We start from the raw sequence: 21,263 nt of genomic DNA, 5'->3' as shown, positions 1-21,263 counted from the left end.
GAAAATAATACAGTTTAGTAAGTTGAAATTAATAGATAATGGATTATAACTGAGGATATCCGGATGACGACAAATATGTAAATACCAAGTGAATGTATTGAAAAATCAAATGCTCCTCAATAAATTATGCCTGTGTGAGTTATGGATATAAGAAAGCGGTAATCGGAGAGAAATTTAGGCGCAGGAGTTCTTAGGTAATCAGATAAGAAGATGAATATTTGTGTTATTACTTAAGCTATTCGAGGACGGTTATAACCTCCAATGATATTCCGCCAATATCCCGCAGAATGGCCGATTGACGACTCTCTTGCTTTCTACCCAAGGAACAACCACGAATTTAAAGGAATGATGAGGAAAATGGCAATACATTACCTTACTGCTGGCAAGCAGTCAGAGACGTTGCCATGGTAACCCACATATTCGTTGTCGGTCTGTCGGTCACTCAATGCAGAGCATGGTATTTGCAGAAAATAGTAAATTTCTCAGTCGGTTGAAGAGTAGGGTAAATTATGAACATAACGAAAGTTGTTTATAATGAAGATACCTTTCACATACGGTCCACAGAGAGTACAGAAAATCAATAGTATAAGAGATAATGGAGGAAAACCGTTGTGGTTTTCCTATAAAACCCCCGTCTTTTCAAAGATTTTAGAATGATATGCATATCGAAACCTTCCCCGGGATGAGTATACTCTAAATATGAAGTTTGGTCGAGATCTATCCAGCCGTTTCGTCGTGATGGTGGAACAGACAAACAGACACGAAAAGTAAAAACCACCGACTCGGTCTTGAGTTGACCTAAAACGGATAAATATTTGAAAATTTGGCAAAACAGAAGGAATTACAGACAGCGGACCCCCTACAACTTTATTTATAAGATATATATAAATTTATGTGGTTAAGTAAGGGAGGGCCACGAGCCCTAAATTCGCCAATGCTAAAGTTAAATAAATAAATAAATAAATAAATAAATAAATAAATAAATAAATAAATAAATAAATGGATGGTTTCACGACCCGTAATTGCAGACAAGGTAATAAACTTTGGGTATTTTGGTGTGTCAGAAAATAAGATGAAATTCTTTAAGTTTCGCACAGAACTTTACTCCGGGTCTTCAGAAGAAAATCTCGTCTGTTCATGAGGAGACTTTTCTAACAATGAAGGTTTGAATTTAAGAATGCTTTATCGTTGGTGTATAGTAAGTGGTACACTCGTTCGCCACCAGATGGCTCACAGTACGCTAGCCTTCCGAGTGAGACGTGATGACACAATGTTAACTCCAATGAAGATGTAACTTGTTCTTTCGTATGTGCGTGCGAAGTAAACAGCAAAGTCATGAGATAAATCAGGGACGAAAATGGAAATCCACAGCCTGTTTCTAGTCATTCGACCGGGTCAGGAATGGAATGAATGAAGTCCCAATCTAGCAGCGAGGATGGAACATGTGCCGGCTGCCGAAGCCTGTTGCACTCCTCTGGGGCAATGATTAACGAATGAAAAATGAAATGAAATGATATTTGAGTATGTTTCTGGAATGAAATATGACCGGGAAAGCCGGAGTACTCGGAGAAAACCTGTCCTCCCTCCGCTTTGTCCAGCCCAAATCTCACATGGAGTGACCGGGATTTGAACCATGGAACCCAGCGGCGAGAGGCCAGCGCGCTACCGTCTGTGCCACGGAGGCTCCAGTCAGGGACGGATGTGGTAAAGTAAATAAAAATAAAATTAATAATGTTACTGGCTTTACGTCCCACTTACTTCTCAGCCCGGTAAAAATGAAATGAAATGAAATGAAATGAAATGAAATGAAATGAAATGAAATGAAATGAAATGAAATGAAATCAAATCAAATCAAATCAAATCAAATCAAATCAAATCAAATCAAATCAAATCAAATCAAATCAAATCAAATCAAATCAAATCAAATCAAATCAAATCAAATCAAATCAAATCAAATCAAATCAAATCAAATCAAATCAAATCAAATCAAATCAAATCAAATCAAATCAAAGACTGACAGGATAGAACAAGAGAATAGAGCTGAAGGTGGAAATAAAAGTGAGTAGCAGAAAAATGAGTATGAGTGGGAGGAGGAGGGTTTGAGAAGGACGAACGACAACGAGGTTGGAGACCCGAAAGTGAAAATAAGAATAATACAGTCTATTGTCTAGTTTTGGTGTTTTCATACTTAAAACATGCATTCAGTCTGTGCCTGATTTTTATAACTTATGCTACCATCAACGTGCCTGTATTATAAATAAAACTTTACCGAGCAAGTGGCCGCGTAGTTTTGATCACGTAACTATCAGCTTAAATTCGGGAGATATTGGGTTCGAACCCCACTGTGGGCAGCCCTGAAGATGACTTTCTGTGGTTTTCCATTTTCACACCAGGAAAATGCAGGGTGTATACCTTAATTAAGGCGACGGTCTCTTCCTTCCCTCTCGTAGCCCTTTCCTATTCCATCGTCGCCCGGTACCATGCTAATTATATTGTAAAGAAAAAGTGCACATTCTGGAAAAATTTACTAAATATTTCATAGAATTCATAATATTAATATTAATAAAATAAACTCCTCGGAGTAGTGTAGAAAATCATTATTTCAAAACCAGAACTAGTTTAGAGTCTTCTTTTGATACTCGTGAATTTTTCTCATAGGATCTTAATCCTCGCAGAAGAATGTGGAATATTCTAACGGACACCACGGCAACAAAAATTCCGGGACTGCTCCGTCTGCAGGCCATATTTCAGTAGTGTTCAACACCCGGCGTGTACAGTATTCCGATAAAAGTTGTATCAGTGTCTGTCAGTACACAATCCGTTACACAAGTCGTAGGTCGCGTCGTTATTAATAATCTAACACAACACTAACGTGAGCACTCCCGCAGTTAGATGCGAAATAACATGTGGGTGGTGTCCACTTGAAAATGTTCTAAAACGTCACGTGAAACTTTGTGCCCCTGAAAATAACGACATGGTGGTTGCTAATGAAGAGGAGAAAGCATTCCAGAGAGATATAACCGCTGATCTAGGCGTAGACAATATTTAAATTTTATTTAACAGCGGGACCGATATCGGGTCCAAAACCCTTAAATATTATATATCTATTTAAAAGTAAGTTTAGTATTCAGGTCTTAGAGGTATAAACATGATTACTGATCTGCAAGGGGAAGTGAGGTGGGGCTGTCAAGAATTTATCTTCCCCACCTTCCTGCTGGAAGTGCAAAGAACGATTTTCTGTCTAAAAGTATTTTCGAGTTCTTGACCGAATTTTGTCAAAAACTCAAACCCAATGACCCTTGAGAGCCCATGGCTTAAGGGCTGGAGAATCATCTCTGTAAGTCACCTCTTACGACAAATAGAGAACACTATGGAAATATTTTATCCCTCACTCACAAGAGGTGTGTAGGCATGTCATACTAACAACGTTGATGGCGATGTTGATAGTGACATGCCTTTGTAACATTGTCTCGGTCAAGAAACCGCCTCTAAACTCATTCTCCTTTAAGTGAAGCAAAGTGATGGTGACAGCTGGCAGTTATGTAGGAACATGGGTGACCGATATGGCTTTGAAATGGCCTACTTGCTATGTACTATTACATGTAGCTTGTTGCTCTCGCATTGAACAAGATTCTTCTAACTTTATTATGGTCACAAACAATTCGCATACACTTGTGTAGAAATAAATGTTGATCAGTTACAGTTCGTATAACTGATAATTACCGCCTTACAATCCAAGAAGTGAGGACGTTCTGCTATCATAATTCTTAGTCAGGAAGTGCTGAATTATTGTATTTGCCTCTGCTTCAAAGAAAATTGCCTTTATTATTTTAGTACTAATCTTAAGTTTACATTAACAGAAGGAATATTTAAGAAGGGAACCGGGCGAGTTGGTCATGCGGTTAGGGGCGCGCAGCTGTGAGCTTGCATCCGGGAGATAGTGGGTTCAAACCCCACTGTCGGCAGCCCTGAAGATGGGTTTTCGTGGTTTCCCATTTTCACACCAGGAATTTTCTCGGACTGTATCTTAATTACGGCCACGGCCGTTTCCTTCCCATTCCTAGGCCTTTTCTGTCCCATAGTCGCCATAAAACCTACCTGCGTTGGTGCGACGTAAAACCAATAGCAAAAGTAAGTAAAAATAATAAACTCCCCTGTTGGTGGAATGAAAAAATACATTCGCAAATTTGTACCACCTGCAAGTTTTAAGAAAGTCTAAGTGGGGAAACAACCAAAGGATCTGTACTCACTTTCAATTTTTCTTATTTTCTTAATTTCTTAATCCGTTTACCCACCAGGGTTGGATTTTCTCTCGGACTCAGCGAGGAAAAATCGCCTCAAGGGCAGTGTCCTGGAACGTGAGACTTCGGGTGGGGTGATGAAACTGTAAGGAGGACCAGTACCCTGACAGGTGGCCTCACCTGCTTTGGGGAATGGGAAATTTTGGAAGGGATTGGCAAGGAAGAGGGAAGGAAGCGGCCGTGTCCTTAAGTTAGGTACCATCCCGGCATTTGCCTGTAAGAGAAGTGGGAAAGCACGGAAAACCACTTCGAGGATGGCTGAGGTGGAAGACGAACCCTTCTCTACTCAGTTGATCTCCCGAGGCTGAGTCAACCACGTTCCAGCCTTCGTACCACTTTTCAAATTTCTTGGCAGAGCCGGGAATCGAACCCGGGTCTCCGGGTGTGACATCTAATCACACAAACCATTACACCTCAGAGAAGGACTCTTATCTTCTTCTAAGGTCCGAAACATATCCGTGACTCTATGCTTTGCCGTGCAGCAGAGAGTTTCACATACATATTTTTATTTATCGTATGGCTTTTAGTGCCGAGAGTATCCGATCTTCTTTTCTGGGTGTGAGATCATCATGAGAGAGAGAGAGGGTAGAACACGGTGTCGGCACATAGCCTGCACCTGTCGAATAACACCAAAATACCTGCTCAGGGCTTAACGTCTCCATCCGTCGGACGAATCACCATCAACAGCATCATCTGCCCTCACTTCATTTAAACATTACGGAGAATTCTGGAACTGAATCCATTCCTTTTTGGCATGAAATCTAGAGATAATAAATTGTATATCATCATCTCTGCTGCCCTGCCGGCCAACATTCTGATGGTTTTCCCACCAGTTGGACTCGAACCGGCCAATGTATCTTAATGTATCACAACCAGGGTAGTTTCCCAAGACGTGGCCCAGTGTTTCATTCTCTCTACCGTAGTATATACGAAATATTATCTAAAATGACCACGACGGGTTCCGATGGGTGGAAATGTAGAGAAGAGTTCGGCTTTTTCCAGAGCATGCAGCTGGACAATAGTCCTCTAGGCCAAAAAAGGTACTTAATTGTTCCTTTTATGGGGCCTAAACAACTGCACCCCTAAGGTCGACTTCCATTTATATTCCCCATAGGATCACACCCTGCCTAAGCCGCTAGACATTCGAAATCTCGGGCACGCCTTCGAAAATGTTCTCCTAGTACGTTTTAAATTTTTACCAATGAACAATTGTAATAAACCAATAGCATTACAAAACCAAATAAAAACAATATTAAGAAAATAGCATGCGTCATTTAAAAACGTTTATTGAATGCCAATATGTAGGCCTGTTTTCGACTGTCTAAATGAGCAAGTAAAATATGGATGTAATTTTCGTTTTTGGAATCCATAGTTTTTGATCTACGTGAGAATTGAAAAAAAAGCAGAAAACTGAAACCGACAATCAAATTTCCTGCAGCTGTTTTGAATCACTTAAGAATGATAATAATATTGTAACATTTAATATTTTATCAGACTTAATTTTAATTATCTATCTATATAAAAATGAATGTTTGTATGTATGTATGTAAATGACAAATCTCCTAAACCACTGAAGCAATTTCAACCAAACTTGGTGCACCTATGAATTACTATCTGGAGACGAGCACTGTGGGGGTAAGCCATCTGTAGCTCCCTTAGGGGTGGGGGGTCAGGGGGTCAATATATAAATATAACCAAAAAATGTATCAAATCCAGTTTTCAGGGTCGCTGAGATGAATAATGACACTCCCGATTTTTTAAAAGTCAAAGTTCAGCTCCCCTTTGGGTGGGGGGCGAGGGGGAGTGATATATAAAATTAAACGAAAATAGTGTCGAATACATAGTTTTTGGGGTTGCCGAGGTGAATTGTACACTCCGGATTTTTAGTATCAGGAGACAAACCACGTGGGGGTAAGACAGCACAGGAAACCTTGGGGGCGGAGGCAAGGGGGTTCAGATATACAAATTAACGAAAATAGTGTCAAATCCATACTTTTCGGGGTCGCTGAGATGAATAGTGACACTCCGGATTTTTTAAAGTCCAAGTTCAGCCCCCTTTGGGGTGGGGGCGAGGGGGAGAGTGATATATAAAATCTATCTATACTATATATAAAAATGGATGTGTATGTGTAAATGAGACGTCTCCTAAACCACTGTGCAATTTCAATCAAATTTTGAACACTTATTGTTTGCTATCTGGAAACGAGCACTGTGGGGGTAAGCAAACTCTAGCCCCCTTAGTGGTGGGAGTTAGGGGGGTCAGAAAAAAAATAATCGGAAATAGTGTCGAATCCATAGTTTTTGGGGCCGCTGAGGTGAATTGTGACACTCCCGATTTTTGAAAAGTCAAATTTCTGTTCCCATTTGGGCGGGGGGCGATGGGGGACTGATATATAAAATTAAATGAAAATAGTGTCGAATACATAGTTTTCGGGGTCGTCGAGGTGAATTGTACACTCCGGATTTTTAGTATCAGGAGACAAGCCACGTGGGGGTAAGACAGCTCAGGAAATCTTGGGGGCGGGGGCAAGGGGGTTCAGATATACAAATTAACGAAAATAGTGTCGAATCCATACTTTTCGGAGTCGCTGAAACGAATAGTGACACTCCGGATTTTTTAAAGTCCAAGTTCAGCCCCTTTCGGGGTGGGGGGCGATGGGGGAGTATTATATAAAATAATAGAAAATAGTACCGAATCCACAGTTTTCGGGGTCGCTGAGATGAATGGTGACGCTCCGGATTTTTAGTATCAGGAGTAAAACCACGTGGGGGTAATACACCCCAAGAAACCTTAGGGGCCGGGGGGGGGGCAAGGGGCTGAGATGCAAAAATCATCAAAAGTAGTGTTGAATCCATACTTTTCGTGGTCGCTGAGATGAATAGTCACACTCCGGAATCTTTTAAGTCCAAGTTCAGCCCCGTTCGTTGCGGGGGGATGGGGGAGTGATATATAGAAATAATAGAAAATACTGTCGAATACGTAGTCTTCGGGGTCGCTGAGATGAGTAGTGACACTCCGGAATTTTAGTATCAGGAGACATACCCCAGGAACCCTTAGGGGCGGGGGGTGAGGGGGCTGAGATATAAAAATAATCGAAAGTAGTGTCGAATCCATACTTTTCGGGGTCGCTGAGATGAATAATGGCACTCCGGAATATTTTTAAGTTCAGTCCCCTTCGTGGTGGGTGGCAATGGGAGAGTGATATATAAATATAAACAAAAAATAATGTTGAATCCATAGTTGTCGGTGTCGCTGGGATGAATGGCGAGACCCCGGATATTTTATAAGTCCAACTTCATCCCCCTTTTGGTGGGGTGTGAGGGGATTCAGATTTTAATATAATAGAAAATAGTGTCGAAGCCACAGTTTTCGGTGTCGCTGAGATGAATAGTAACACTCCCGATTTTTTAAAACTCAAAGTTTAACCCCCTTTAGTGGGGAGGGGGGAGGGGGAGTGAGATATAATAATAATCGATCATACTGCCTAATCCATCGTTATCCGGGTCGCTGAGATGAATAGTAAAATTCCGGATTTATAAAGTCCAACTTCAGCCCTCTTTGGCATAGAGGGTGAGGAAGAATGAAAAAATAAATTGTCAAAAATGTCCAAGGTGATAGACGTGTGTAGGTTCCAGTATGACTTTCAAGTATGACTTACTACCTGGAAAACATACTGTGGGAGTAAGACGCCCCTAGAATCACTACGGAAGCGGGTGAAATATAATCCATATTAATAAGTAGAAGTCAGTTTGGCGTGATATATATATATACTGTACTGAAAGCCCTAGTTTTTAACCCGCTCCCCCATATCAAGGCATAAAAATAAAAACAGACGTGAATTAATGAGACCATTCTAGGCATCCTAGAAACTTTAAACTTGGTATCAGGCAACCTGATGACATCAGGATCCCTAGAAAAATCTAAAATTCTCAAAATTGTCTGAGAGGGACACGCTGGGAGTTTCAAATCTGAATAAGAACACGGTCGGTGATATTTATCCAGAACAATAACTTATAGGTTTCATGGGCTTAAAAGTTTCCTGAAAGCCCTAGTTTTTAACCCCCTCCCCCATATCTCCCAGACGAGTTAGAAAATTGAAATTTGGCAAAAATATAGCTTTTAGCCTGTAACCGACGGAAAATTTACGAGATATTTAAACATTTTATTTTTTACTCCCGGAAAATATCGAAATATGGAGGCAATTTTAATGACGGTGCAGACTTCCTTTCGAGGTATTTGGTGGCTAAACGGTAAGTCGTATCACAAAACGGATGGAACAATCTCGGTTCAATTTGGAGCGATCTACAACTTTGGTCCTATGAATTTTGTCGTATCTCTATCCCTTATGTTAAATTTTGCTCTATTTCTGGATTACTTAAATTTTGCACTTTGTACTCGTATAATTGATGGTTTGATTCACTTATAGGAAAGATGGGATCATCAAATTCTACACGAAAATTGGGCCACCCAGCCAAATTCTATGTTTGAAGCTGTCGCATAAGTATCTGAAAAGTAATTCACTGTGTGAAATCCTTACACAAATTTCACCCTATTCAACGTTTATAAAATAATCTTGCCTTTAAACAGATGAGATACGAGGAAATATCTTAGGGCCAGCCATTTGGATCGCTAAATGAGGCCAGAGGCGTCTTTTCATACTATCCGTTTTTCCATATGAATGCACCGTTCAGCAGCAGTTCTTCTGTAAATGAAGGTGAACATGCATATACTTCCATATGTCGACCTACATTTATTAATTTAAGTCAATTTGTAGCGATCTAGAAGGGGGGGGGGGGTGTCTTACATTGTAATTAATACTTTACAAATCAATAGTGACTGTCAGCAGGGGGGCGTCTGCTGTTGTAATCAGTATTCCCCACATCGACTTTAACTAGCAAGACGAATGGGGTCCTTCTCCAACGCCTGTGTACCGTAGTAATGTATAATTCCCTTCTTGATTTGACTAGCAGAAGGCAAGGGAGCGTGCATTTAAAAAAGGAAAAACTCTTTTACCTGATTCTCTTTATCATTCGGTATAGGTGCCCTCGATTATAAACAAATTTACCCATGAAAATGTGACTGACGTTACGCATAGTGAATTGCGGCCGACAAGTGGACCTGTCGTTATCATCACAACTCTGCAACTCGCACTTTACATTGGAAACAACGTCTGCGGACCTCCCTATGCATTTTTTCGGATAACGCCAAGAGACATGCAATTAAAAAATTCTTATTTACTTCATGTACAGCAATTTACTTCGATATCCTTACACATTGTAGAATACCGTAGCGAAGCACGTGTACATTTGCTAGTTTGGAATATAAACAAAAAGCCGACAATGATAATCTCGGTTTGTAAGCAATCAGTTTTATCTGATTATGGACAAATATCTATATTAGTGACGAAGACGAAAAATCCTCTCGATATATTGAAAAATATCTATCTATTACCGTAGCAAAAATTGAGGTTTTGCAAATTACTCTCATTGTGGCACATGACTGTAGAGAGTTAATATTTTTAAGTAAATCTTCTGTACTCTTCTTTTAAGGGGAGATAGGACACGCCATCTCGGCTATGTTAAAATTGTTAAATTTAACTACCTGTATCTATAATCAGTTTCAGCTTGAACTGTATAATTCTTTAATCTGCTTTTAGCACTCGCTTTAAGTTTAGTGAACTAAAATCATAAAGAAATTACTTTATTTTGTAGTTGACAGTTTTAATTCACTTTAGTAGATATAAGGAGAATGATATTATGTGTGGCTGTCTGGCTCAAAAGATGAATGGTCAGCGTTGAGGCCTTGGGTTCAGGGTGTCCCCGGGTCGATTCCCGGCTGGGTCGGGGATTTTAATTGCGTGTGGTGAATTCTTCTGCCTTGGGGACTGGCTTTTTGCATTTGTCCCAACACTCTCCTCTTCATATTCAGACAACACACTACACTACCAACAACCACAAAAACTCTCAATAGTGAATACACTGTTCCCCATAGCGTTGGCGTCAGGAAGGGCATCCGCCCCTAATACCAGGCCAAATCCTCATGTGCGACACTAGTTCATACTCGCGATAACACAAGGTATGGGAAGATCGGTGGAAAAGAAGAAGATATTATGTGTGTCTAGTTCAAGATGTAAGTGATTGAATTCTATAATTTTTTTATTCGGTTGCTTTATTTAATTGTTTTATAACTCTCTGCATATTGTTATATTGTCGGCTCAGTAGTTCATGAAATACAGGGACAACTTACGTTAATAATGTTAGACGTTTGAAGCTGAAACCAAAATAGTTTAAGAAGAAATCGCAGGGAACAAAACACTGAATTAGAAACAAACTATACCGAGCTCGATAGCTGCAGTCGCTTAAGTGCGGCCAGTGTCCAGTATTCGGGAGATAGTAGGTTCGAACCCCACTGTCGGCAGCCCTGAAAATGGTTTTCCGTGGTTTCCCATTTTCACACCAGGCAAATGCTGGGGCTGTACCTTAATTAAGGCCACGGCCGCTTCCTTCCCACTCCTAGCCCTTCCCTGTCCCATCGTCGCCATAAGACCTATCTGTGTCGGTGCGACGTAAAACAACTAACAAAAAAAAAAGAAACAAACTATAGGCAGCTACACGTGTTTTAGCAATGGTGTCAGCATAGAGAATGGAGTATGTTAGCCATTCATCAGGAGAAAATTCAGACACCCGGTGTCACGACCGACAGCAATATTATCAAATTTCTAATACTTCTTTAAGGTGAAATTCCTGTCCAGTTACATCCCTTATGATCATTAGTAGTGAAGGAAATTTAAGCTGAAATCCCTTTCCAAAATATAACTAATTTCATACAGATAAGTCAATATATGTATTTGGGGACAAAAAAATGAAGCGAAATAAACACAATTTCTTCTTTGTAAAATTAGCGCATTTTCCACCTTTTCCCTTCTACTTCATGCTTCGGCACCTTTTCCATCCGCTTTTATCTGCGTTTTTAAAATATTATACAGAATATTATTTCTCTTCTTAAACAGATTTTAAAAATTTTGTTTAATCAGAAGTCAATTCAATCAATAAATAAATATAATTTATGGAAACCATCAGTAATTCATATCCTAGCAAGAATGGCCAACCTGCAATATTGTGAAATCAAATTAATATTTAAACAATGGTGCTGCAACAATTTACTGGAAATTCAGTTAGTACTGGCACGTTTTTAACGGTTCCATCCATCGACTGTGTACTCCCTTGTTGGCCGTGTTACTCTTTTACCAGTCTAGCCCTGAATGTATTTTTCACACAATCTATCAATCACTCCTGATGTGCATTTAGGGCAGTTGCCCAGGTGGAAGATTCCCTATCTGTTGTTTTCCCAGCCTTTTCTTTATAATTTATCTACTGGCGCTTGAAATAAGTATTTATATGATACATACAGTACAATGCCGAAGGTTAAGAAGAAGAAGAAAAAGAATAAGAAGAAGTTGTGATTCGGAGTTTGGAAGAAGTTGAAGAGTGTTTTGGAGAAACTTGATGGATTTTCTAAAGACAAATTTGAATTAAATTTGATGAACAGTCCAGATGTGGAAACCTTTATAATTTTGACTGAACTCCCTTCGTGAGTGCTGTCAAGGTATACTCCATTGGTTTCTGTAGATGACGAGGGAAGCTTCTCCATGTATAAGGATCTAGAACTCAAAACACCAGCGAGTTACTGTGAAAAACATTGAAATGTTGTGTGCAATGCAATATAACATGTTTATTAATTATTGGAACCCAGCAAATGGGATAAGGAAAGTTCATGTAACTTGTTTAAACCTTAATAACGTGATTTACTCAACATTTTTTTCACCTTTTTATATGTAATTTCAGAACCCTTTTCCCTCTTTTCTGACCATACTTTCGACCTTAAAATCCTTTCCCTAATCATTAGTACCGCTGCTTAGTAAATAGTAAAATACCAACAATCAATTATAGTTAACTAGTTTTTAACACATTTGTTTTAAAATGTAATCTTTAGATGATATAAGTAATGAATGAAATATGATAGTTTTAATATAACTGATCAACCCGATCTACTCAGTACGCACTATATTACAATGATGACAAATACATATTTAGGAACCAACTGGTAAATGGCCTTCTTTACTTTGGAATTCTCTGTTTTCTCCTTGTCCGTTGTTTTTGCTGTACCCGTGGTCTGTGCTCTTCTCCTGATGTGCGGTCTTTCTCCAGGTTGAGTGGTCCTGGGCGCATATTTTCCAGTTACTGGTATAGGTGATATCCTGCTTCATACCTTTTCCTCTGACATCCAGCGGTCAGAGACAACTACTTGCTTTGGAGTACGATGATTTGTCATATGGACCATGTGTCCAACACACCAGAGCAGATGTTGGTCTATCATACCCTATTTACATATTAGCTGTTAGGGCATAAAATGCTTGTGTGTTTATCCTCCCAGATAACTCTCATGATGTTTCTGAGATATTTTAGTGGAATTTTTCAAGCAGTGATATGTAGTACCAACATGCTTTTCACAATACAGGGGATTTGCAATAACCACCTGCTCCCCTCCTCTCAATTCGGCTTCCATCCCGGTCTATCCTCTGACAAAACTCTTGCTGTACGTCTAGTCCAGGTCACTTCCAACAACTTCAACCGCGTCCTCCCTACACCTTTTGACTTCCACCTCGCATTCGATTCGGTCTGGCAATCGGCACTCCTGTTAAAACTGAGCTACTTTTCAATTCCCGTTTCCTACATCCGACTCATCTCATCCTACTTTTCAATAAAACCACCCAGATTTCCATCAACCATCAGCTTTCATCTTCCTTACCCATTACCTTAGGTGATCCCCAACGCTCGCCACTCTCTCCTCACCTATTCATCCTGTTGGTTTCAGACATTCTCCAACACCTCCAACTATTCCAAATTGCTGATGACACCGCAATGCTTGCTAACCTTCCCTCCGTTCAATCAATCAATCAATCAATCAATCAATCAATCAATCAATCAATCAATCAATCAATCAATCAATCAATCAATCAATCAATCAATCAATCAATCAATCAATCAATCAATCAATCAATCAATCAATCAATCAATCAATCAATCAATCCAACACTAAATTGATTCCTTCGCATACTGGTGTGATTCATAGCTCCTCAAACTCAACCCCACCAAGACCCAATCCATTCTCTTCCGCCGCCGACGTCGTAGCTCCAGCCGTACTCGTGACCCCAACCAACGTCTGATCAGTATCCGCGATACCCCAGTTCGAACCCAGCACACTCTGGAATACCTCGCAATCCACTTCGATCAACACCTTGCCTTCCGCACCCACTTTCTCCATCTTAAATCCAAGACGGCACCCGAGCCGGACTGGTCCATCGCCTGGCCGGCACCCGGTGTGGTCTAAACTCCACCTTCCCTCTCCTCATCTAAACGTCCTCTGTTTGACCCCATACTACATGGTTTGACCGCTTGGGCAGCCATAGCCCGTTCAAACCCACATCTATATCGTCCCCTCCTCTCCAATGAACGTCGAACAGTCCGCCATGCCCTCCGACTCCCCTTCACTTATCCCACTTCCGATTTGTAAGACATCTTCCTCTTGCCGAAACTCGATTCCTATGTCCTCATCCACTTCTAACGTGCCATCCAACGCGTCCTCACCCGCGACGTTCCTTCCCTATCCCATCTCCTGCATGGCTCACCACCTCCCTCCCCGCATTTTATCCAGACTCCTCCTTAACTGTTCCGCCCCCTTCCCTATCCTAGGGCATGTTGTTCCTCTGTGTCTGTGACGGAACCCCTCACAGCAACCCTCTCTCGCCTACACCAACAACTTGCAGACACTCCATCGAGAGTGTGGGAATGCGTCGGCGTCCTGCCCGAATATAACATTACAAATCTGTCTTATCTCTCAATGTTTCATTGATCACATATCATTTAATCACTTACGTCCAAATGTATGTAATAATTTAGTGTTTATTGTTCTGTTTAGAAACATTGTAGAAATGATATCCTCCCAATTCGTTATTCATGAAAATATAATCATGTTGGTTTATATTTCCATGTAAAAAATATAGATTACTAGAATTCATTTAGACAGAATGTATTAAAACTAGTAGCTATTAATGCAGATTTGTAAAGTAACTATTTGTTATCTAAATGTCCCTACCCCCACCAAAAAAGAATGAAATGTTATGGTAAATATTATTTGTAGTTTTATCCAGAAACAATGTATCATATACCCTCAATAAGTGAAAATTCAAAAACCCGAAAATATTAATGTACATTATCCTATAATAACTGTGTATTATCCCTATGTTAAAAAATTGTATAAAAAGTTATAGAAAATATGTAGATGGTAAAAATTTTGTCTAAAACATTGTAATATTGTCACCTATTAACGAGAAAAATCCTTCAACATCCCAAAAAAATAATAAAGCAGTTACCTATTTCTCCTCTTCCCTCACTTCACTTTTACTCTCTTTTCTGACTCCATTGCTATTCTCTCCACCCACCGAAACTCCTCGCCAGAGTGAAGGCGTTACCTTCAAGGTGGCCCTCCCGTCCCCTTCAGGGAGGGGAATGAAAACTTTTTGATGATGAATAGATTTGCGTCGGTGGTTGCAGAGTAGGTTTCGGCTTACAAGTGGCCACGGCTCGTTCGTGGTCTGACAGCTCTGCACTCCGACCGACCAACCGAGCAGAGGAGTGCTGGCCACGGCTCTACCTTGGATCTACGCCTCTATAATCGGGAGACGGAGCTGGGATGGTCCCCACCGTCGGCTGTCCTGAGAATGGTTTTCGTGGTTTTCCATTCTCCTGCACTATGGCGAAGGTCGGACAGTGTATTATAGGCCACGACCGCCAACCCCCTCACCTTTTCCGAGAATCTCCTTCAGTGTGACAAATCTCCCTGCCTGAGAGACGACGTCACCGTCTAGAAGTCTAGTAGTGCGACTGATGCCATGTTTAATGAAAATATGAATTCGCAACCTCTTGGCATTCGGTTCAGAGGGCCCCGGGTTCGATTCCCGGCCAGGTCGTGGATTATAATCGTTTCGGATTTATTCTTCTGGCTCGGGGACTGGGTGTTTGTGTCCGTCCCAACACTCTCCTCTTCATATTCAGACAACATACCACACTACCAACCACCACAGAAACATGCAATAGTGATTACATCCCTCCATATAGAGTTGGCGTCAGGAAGAGCATCCGACCATAAAACAGGGCCAGATCCACATGCGCTATGCAGTTCGCACCCGCGACCTCATAGATGTGGGAAAAAGCGGTAGGAAAAGAAGATTAATTCGCAACCTCCAGATTGTGCCTTAGCGCATTTCAGACAGTGGTAGACTTCCAAATCAATGTTGAATTCTGCAGAAGGGCTTCACTCCCGAAAATGGCCAGCATTCTGAATGGGTTGCCTGTTGATTTCGTATTAGATTCTTCAGCGGAGGTTTCTTGCGTTGGGTTGAGTCTCACAAATCTAGTCAAGAAATAATAGTACTACTGAGCACCGAACAATTTATATTTACGTATATCATCCAACTAAGCATTATATTTAATACTAAAATAAGACGTATTTACGCTAGAGCCATATATTATTAATAACTCGCCGGGATTGTCATAAATTCAGAGCCTGCTCAGAACAAGTTTCCATAGCGACTGCAGTCGTAAACCACTTCATTCAAGTGGTTCAGAATAGAAAGGAAGTGCCCAAACGACCTAAATTTAATAATGTGATATGTATTTATGGGATGATGAGAGCCTGTCAAAGGTGTCGAATAGATAATTACGTAATTGCTGTAGTGAAAGTTGCAGAATTCATTTTACGTACTTGTTAATTACTGGTAAGCAAATCTTATGCCAGGAACTTAATGTGAGGTATTTTGTACAGTATATTCATATTTTAATTTTTCCTTATTATTCATGCAGAACACTTGCATTTATTTTGTTTTTTTTCATATTAATTCGTCTAATTTCCTCAATATTTTAACCCGTGTCTTATATTATTGTAGTTTGCTTGTTTCTGCCATGACTTCTTCAGTCTTGTGTATCTGAGTATTAGGTTTCTAACTCAGTGTTTTTTACAGCGTCTGTTTAAACCATTTTGGTTACAATTTCAAACATCTTGAACAGCCAGTAATCGAACCCCGGGCTCCAAGTTCGAACGCTAAGACCATGGAGTCGGACTGTACAGTGATGGGTTCACTTCTTGTTGTTAATCTCTAAGTCCACGTTAATGACTCAGATTCGAGGAAATTTCTGCGATTTTTTCTTTAAAAATCCTGGTATTGTCCAAAATTAATGGGAAAGATTTTTCTAAAATTTGTGTGAATAGCTCGACTGGTGGTAGGTGTGCTCAAAGTAAAGTGATGTTATCCAGTCGTGAATCCTTTCTAGATACGTCCTGAAAGCCCCTCTCTTCCGTGAGTTGAACGGGGTTCATTAAAGAAAATGACAAAATACGACCGTCATACGGTGCATTGGAGACAGCCTCGGTTTTTAAATTGCGACCTACATCCGCTCTTCAATTTAAAGAGCTCTCTGTGGAATATCGTGGCAAGTGCTATTTTTAGACGCAGTCATTTTAATGAACTGAGACTACATGCTGAGTGATTTTGAACCACGCTTGCTCCGTTACAGGGCTGGATTTCAATGGCAGCAGCTAATGACGCATCTAAAATGGATAGAGAGAGGAAATAAAAGGTTTCAACCGGTGCATCCTTCGTCAATTTCTCTGTTTTGTACTTCCTCGAGTGGCTGCAGCAAGTACATAGCTTTAGCCAAGTCTCAAGCTTAGCGGAAACCTTGAGAAACACACGTTGAACTTTCATCCACTTCCGGTTGGCTCTGATTCGATTTATAGATCTGCTACTTTCATGAATTGTATAGTTTGATACTTTCATGGTCTGTAACAGTGTTTCTCTATCATTTCTGTAGGTGTTCCCCCTTAAGCTTTCAATATTTGTGAAATATCCCAGTAGTAAAAATCGTATTTATATTAAATGAATCTTAAGGTATAAAATTAAAAAGTTATATATTATTATTGCGTTAAATTGTTATGCTCGAGAAAGGAGCGTGGCTGAACTTATTTAGTTGATTTTATGTTTTTCTTCCTTCTTCTTTTTCCAAAATCTCTTCATCCTCTCGATATTTTCACTGCGTTCTTCTGTCCAGATGTTAATGGTTCTACTGTTGGTCTCCCCTGCCAATTGGTAATTGTCGATTAGTTTCGGAATTTATGTTATCTATGTATCTATTTATCTGTCTGTCTGTCTGTCTGTCTGTCTGTCTATCAGGCGGCCGGCCCGCATGCGCCGTACTTTCTACTTACAAATGTCCCGCATCCACTAGTGATGCAAGGGATGTCTAGTCACTTGTTTCTGAAGAAGCGCTACAGAGTGCTGTATTTCGGATGTTGTGAAATAATAGCCGTCATTTTACTGCCAACGTTCCATAACAGGGCGCATTAGTAAATACGCCAGATGTAGAAAATAAAACTTAATTAGTTATTCATTTATGCACGTGTAGACATTCCATTCTAAAAGAGTTGCTTGTATCAAACAAAAGCTAATACTGTTCGGCGTAATACGTGTGTAGAAGGCAGACGTCTGTTTAGAAAGTCCTGCGCATACCGTCTTCGAGCTTCGGCTGCATTCCGACCAGATTCTCCATAGAGTAAAATGATATCTGTGTATTCGTTGTTGCTGAGCACAGTAGCCATTGTCGATATGCTGACAGCAATTGTAGTGCTGCCGTAGCATACACCAGCCTAGTCCGGCTCCATGGCTAAATGGTTAGCGTGTTAGCCTTTGGTCACAGGGGTCCTGCGTTCGATTGCCGACATGACCAGGAATTTTAACCATCATTGGTTAATTTTGCTGGCACAGGGCTGGGTGTATGTGGCGTCTTCATCATCATTTCATCCCCATCAAGACTCGCAGGTCGCCTACGGGAATCAAATCCAAAGACCTGCATCTGGCGAACCGAACTTGTCCTCGGACATTCCCGGCACTAAAAACCATACGCAATTTCAATTTTTCAATACACCAGCCTAGCACTATGCGGTTAAAAACGAGATTTCCTAATGCAAGGGGTTGCATTAGGCGGGTAGTGCTGAGAAACATGCTGCGAGCGACTGTCCGGTTGTTATCTCTTCATATTCTGAAATAACCTGCCTGCTGGCAGTAGTGCCCTTGTGGACAACAGTTAGTGGATACCCCATTCATTACTAGTGCGTGCGGCACGTTTATATGTAGAATGTACGGCGCTCGCGATCCGCCTGGTATTTATATAATCCCTATTCACAGGGTTACTGAGAAAACGAGACTGTTTCAAGAGATGAAATTGGTACAAGTCATAGTTTGTTTTGTCTTTTTTACAAGAAAAATACAATGAAACTCCCATGACCACGAATTTTTTATTTAAAGACAAACTTTCCTATCAGCGAAGTTATCGTCCCATATTCGCCATGATGACGTGAGTACACAGCTGTATATATTTCGGCATGTGTTCGAACTACGTACATCTTCACAGACAAATTGAGAAAATGAGAACATTTGAGAGACTGTATGGGTTATAAGAACAATGTAGTGATGACCACAGTATTTGAACTGTTCAGTGAAAAATATTATCTTCCAGTAAAATGACTGAATGTTATTTTTTCCATTCTGTGCTCTATCTGTATCGATAAACAGGAAATTCAACAGCCTGCTTGTTGGATGTGGTCGTTAACGAATGAAGTCACTTTGGGTGGACACCGTGGTTAGCAGGTTCGAGATCTGTTCATTGACAATATGTTTACCATCAGCATTTTGGCCGGCAAGGTAGGGGAGGTGTTGTTATACAATGCATAATCACTAGAATGTGTGTCAAAAGCCTGGATTTTATTGGAAACCTCTCCGTAGTACTCATATGGAGAGAGGACGTATGGCAGTGTTAATGGTGATTCGTCCGTCAGATATCGAAGTAAAAGCCTTGAGCAGATCCTTTGGTGCTATTAGATTGGAGTAGGTTTTGTGTCAGCATCGTGTTTCATCCCCTCTCTTCCTACTATCATTATTTCAGGTCATTCATTTAATCTCGTTAACTGCTCTGATGAAGTTTTCGTCAGGTAGGGCATACGGTTATAAAAACTCGCTACGAAGATTAATCTAATTTCCATTATCACGCCAATCAAGTGCTAGGGACCTTAATTAATGCCATGGCGGTTTCCTTCCCAGTCCTAGCCCTTCCTTATCCCATCATTGCCATAAGAACGACCTGTGCCACATAAAAGCAAATAAAGTAATAATAATATAATAATTCTTCTTCTTCTACTTCTTCTTAATATCTTTACAGGGTCGGTTTTCCCTCAGACTCAGCGAGGGATCCCACCTCTACCGCCTCAAAGGCAGTGTCCGGGAGCTTCAGATTCTGGGTCGGGGGATACAACTGAGGAGGATGACCAGTACCTCGCCCAGACGGTCTCACCTGTTATGCTGAACAGGGGTATGGGAAGATTGGAGGGGATAGACAAGGAAGTGGAAAGGAAACGGCCGTGGCCTTAAGTTACGTACCATCCCGGCATTTGCCTGGAGGAGAAGTGGGAAACCATGGAGAAACCACTTTCAGAATGGCTGAGGTGGGAATCGAACCCACCTCTACTCAGTTGACCTACTGAGGCTGAGTGGACCACGTTCCAGCCCTCGTACCACTTTTCAAATTTCGTGGCAGAGCCGGGAATCGAACCCGGGCCTCCGGGGTTGGCAGCTAATCACACTAACTACTACACCACAGAGACGGACACATAAATTTATACACTTAATTACCTCCATTTCGTTAACACTTCAATTTACAATTTAAATGGCTTACTATTCGCTTAACATTTTAAATACAACAATGTAGTGTACAAATGTGTGTACAGTATGTTATATAATTTACTCCTATGCGGATCATGAAATGAATACACACATATGAAAAAAATATGTTATTTTATTAAGTCTGAAAAAGGAAATTATAACTAACTATATAAATGTAATCTCAGAACCTTACTGGTTAAATGTTAGAACACTAAGATAATTTAACTGTGGTTCTTCTTTTGCTGGCGTGACATACCGTTTACAGCGTACTATGTCTTGTGGTGTGAGCTAGATCAAGACTTGTTACCCTCGTGACTTGTCTCAGTCTCATCCTTGGCTTTGACAATATGAATGTGACCGAGGTATGAGCGATGCTAGTAATGCCATTTCTCATGCAGCCAGTCCCTGTTGGTAATGGTGTGAATATTCTGCACATAGGGTCTATTGGTGCACGCATTTCAGTGGGCTAGGCAGTCTGATATGTAATACTAACTTCTAGCTCAGTGAAGAAAAAAACGGGAAACTACCTCGCATTTTATTTCCCTAGTATCCCTCTTCTGTGACGCCTTGACCATCTATGATAGCTGATCGTGAAGCTATTGAAGATCAAACCAGCCTTCGTGCTGAATACTCAACATAATGAACGTATAGAATATTGCTCTCTCCCGTCAACTGGGGAAAGAAGATAGGTTTATTGTAGTCATAACAACAACATGCAGCTTAGTTCTTATTCGTACAAAAAAAAAAGCTATAGATTACCACAAATGTTACAAGAAATAATTACAACTTTATTTTCTATTACATATAACATAAATCTATATATATAAAAGCAAGTCGGGCTGGAGCGATGTATATATAAATATTTAAAAATGAAAAAAGACGTGAATTAATGAGGCACTTCCAGAAATCTCAGAAATTTGAAACTTGGTACGAGGGAAACTGATGACCCCAGGATCCCTAGAAAAATCGGAAATTCTCAAAATTCCCTGAAGGGGGCACGCTGGGGGGGCTCAAATTTTGGGCTCAGTATAAGAACACAGTCGTATAGTATATCCAAAACGATAACCTATAGGTTTCGTGGGCTTAAAAATTTTCGGGAATTTCTTCATTTTTATCCCCCATCCCCCCAAAC

This window comes from Anabrus simplex, chromosome 7, assembly GCF_040414725.1.
Source record: "Anabrus simplex isolate iqAnaSimp1 chromosome 7, ASM4041472v1, whole genome shotgun sequence".
Lineage (NCBI taxonomy): Eukaryota > Metazoa > Arthropoda > Insecta > Orthoptera > Tettigoniidae > Anabrus > Anabrus simplex.
Note: the sequence above shows the minus strand (reverse complement) of the source record.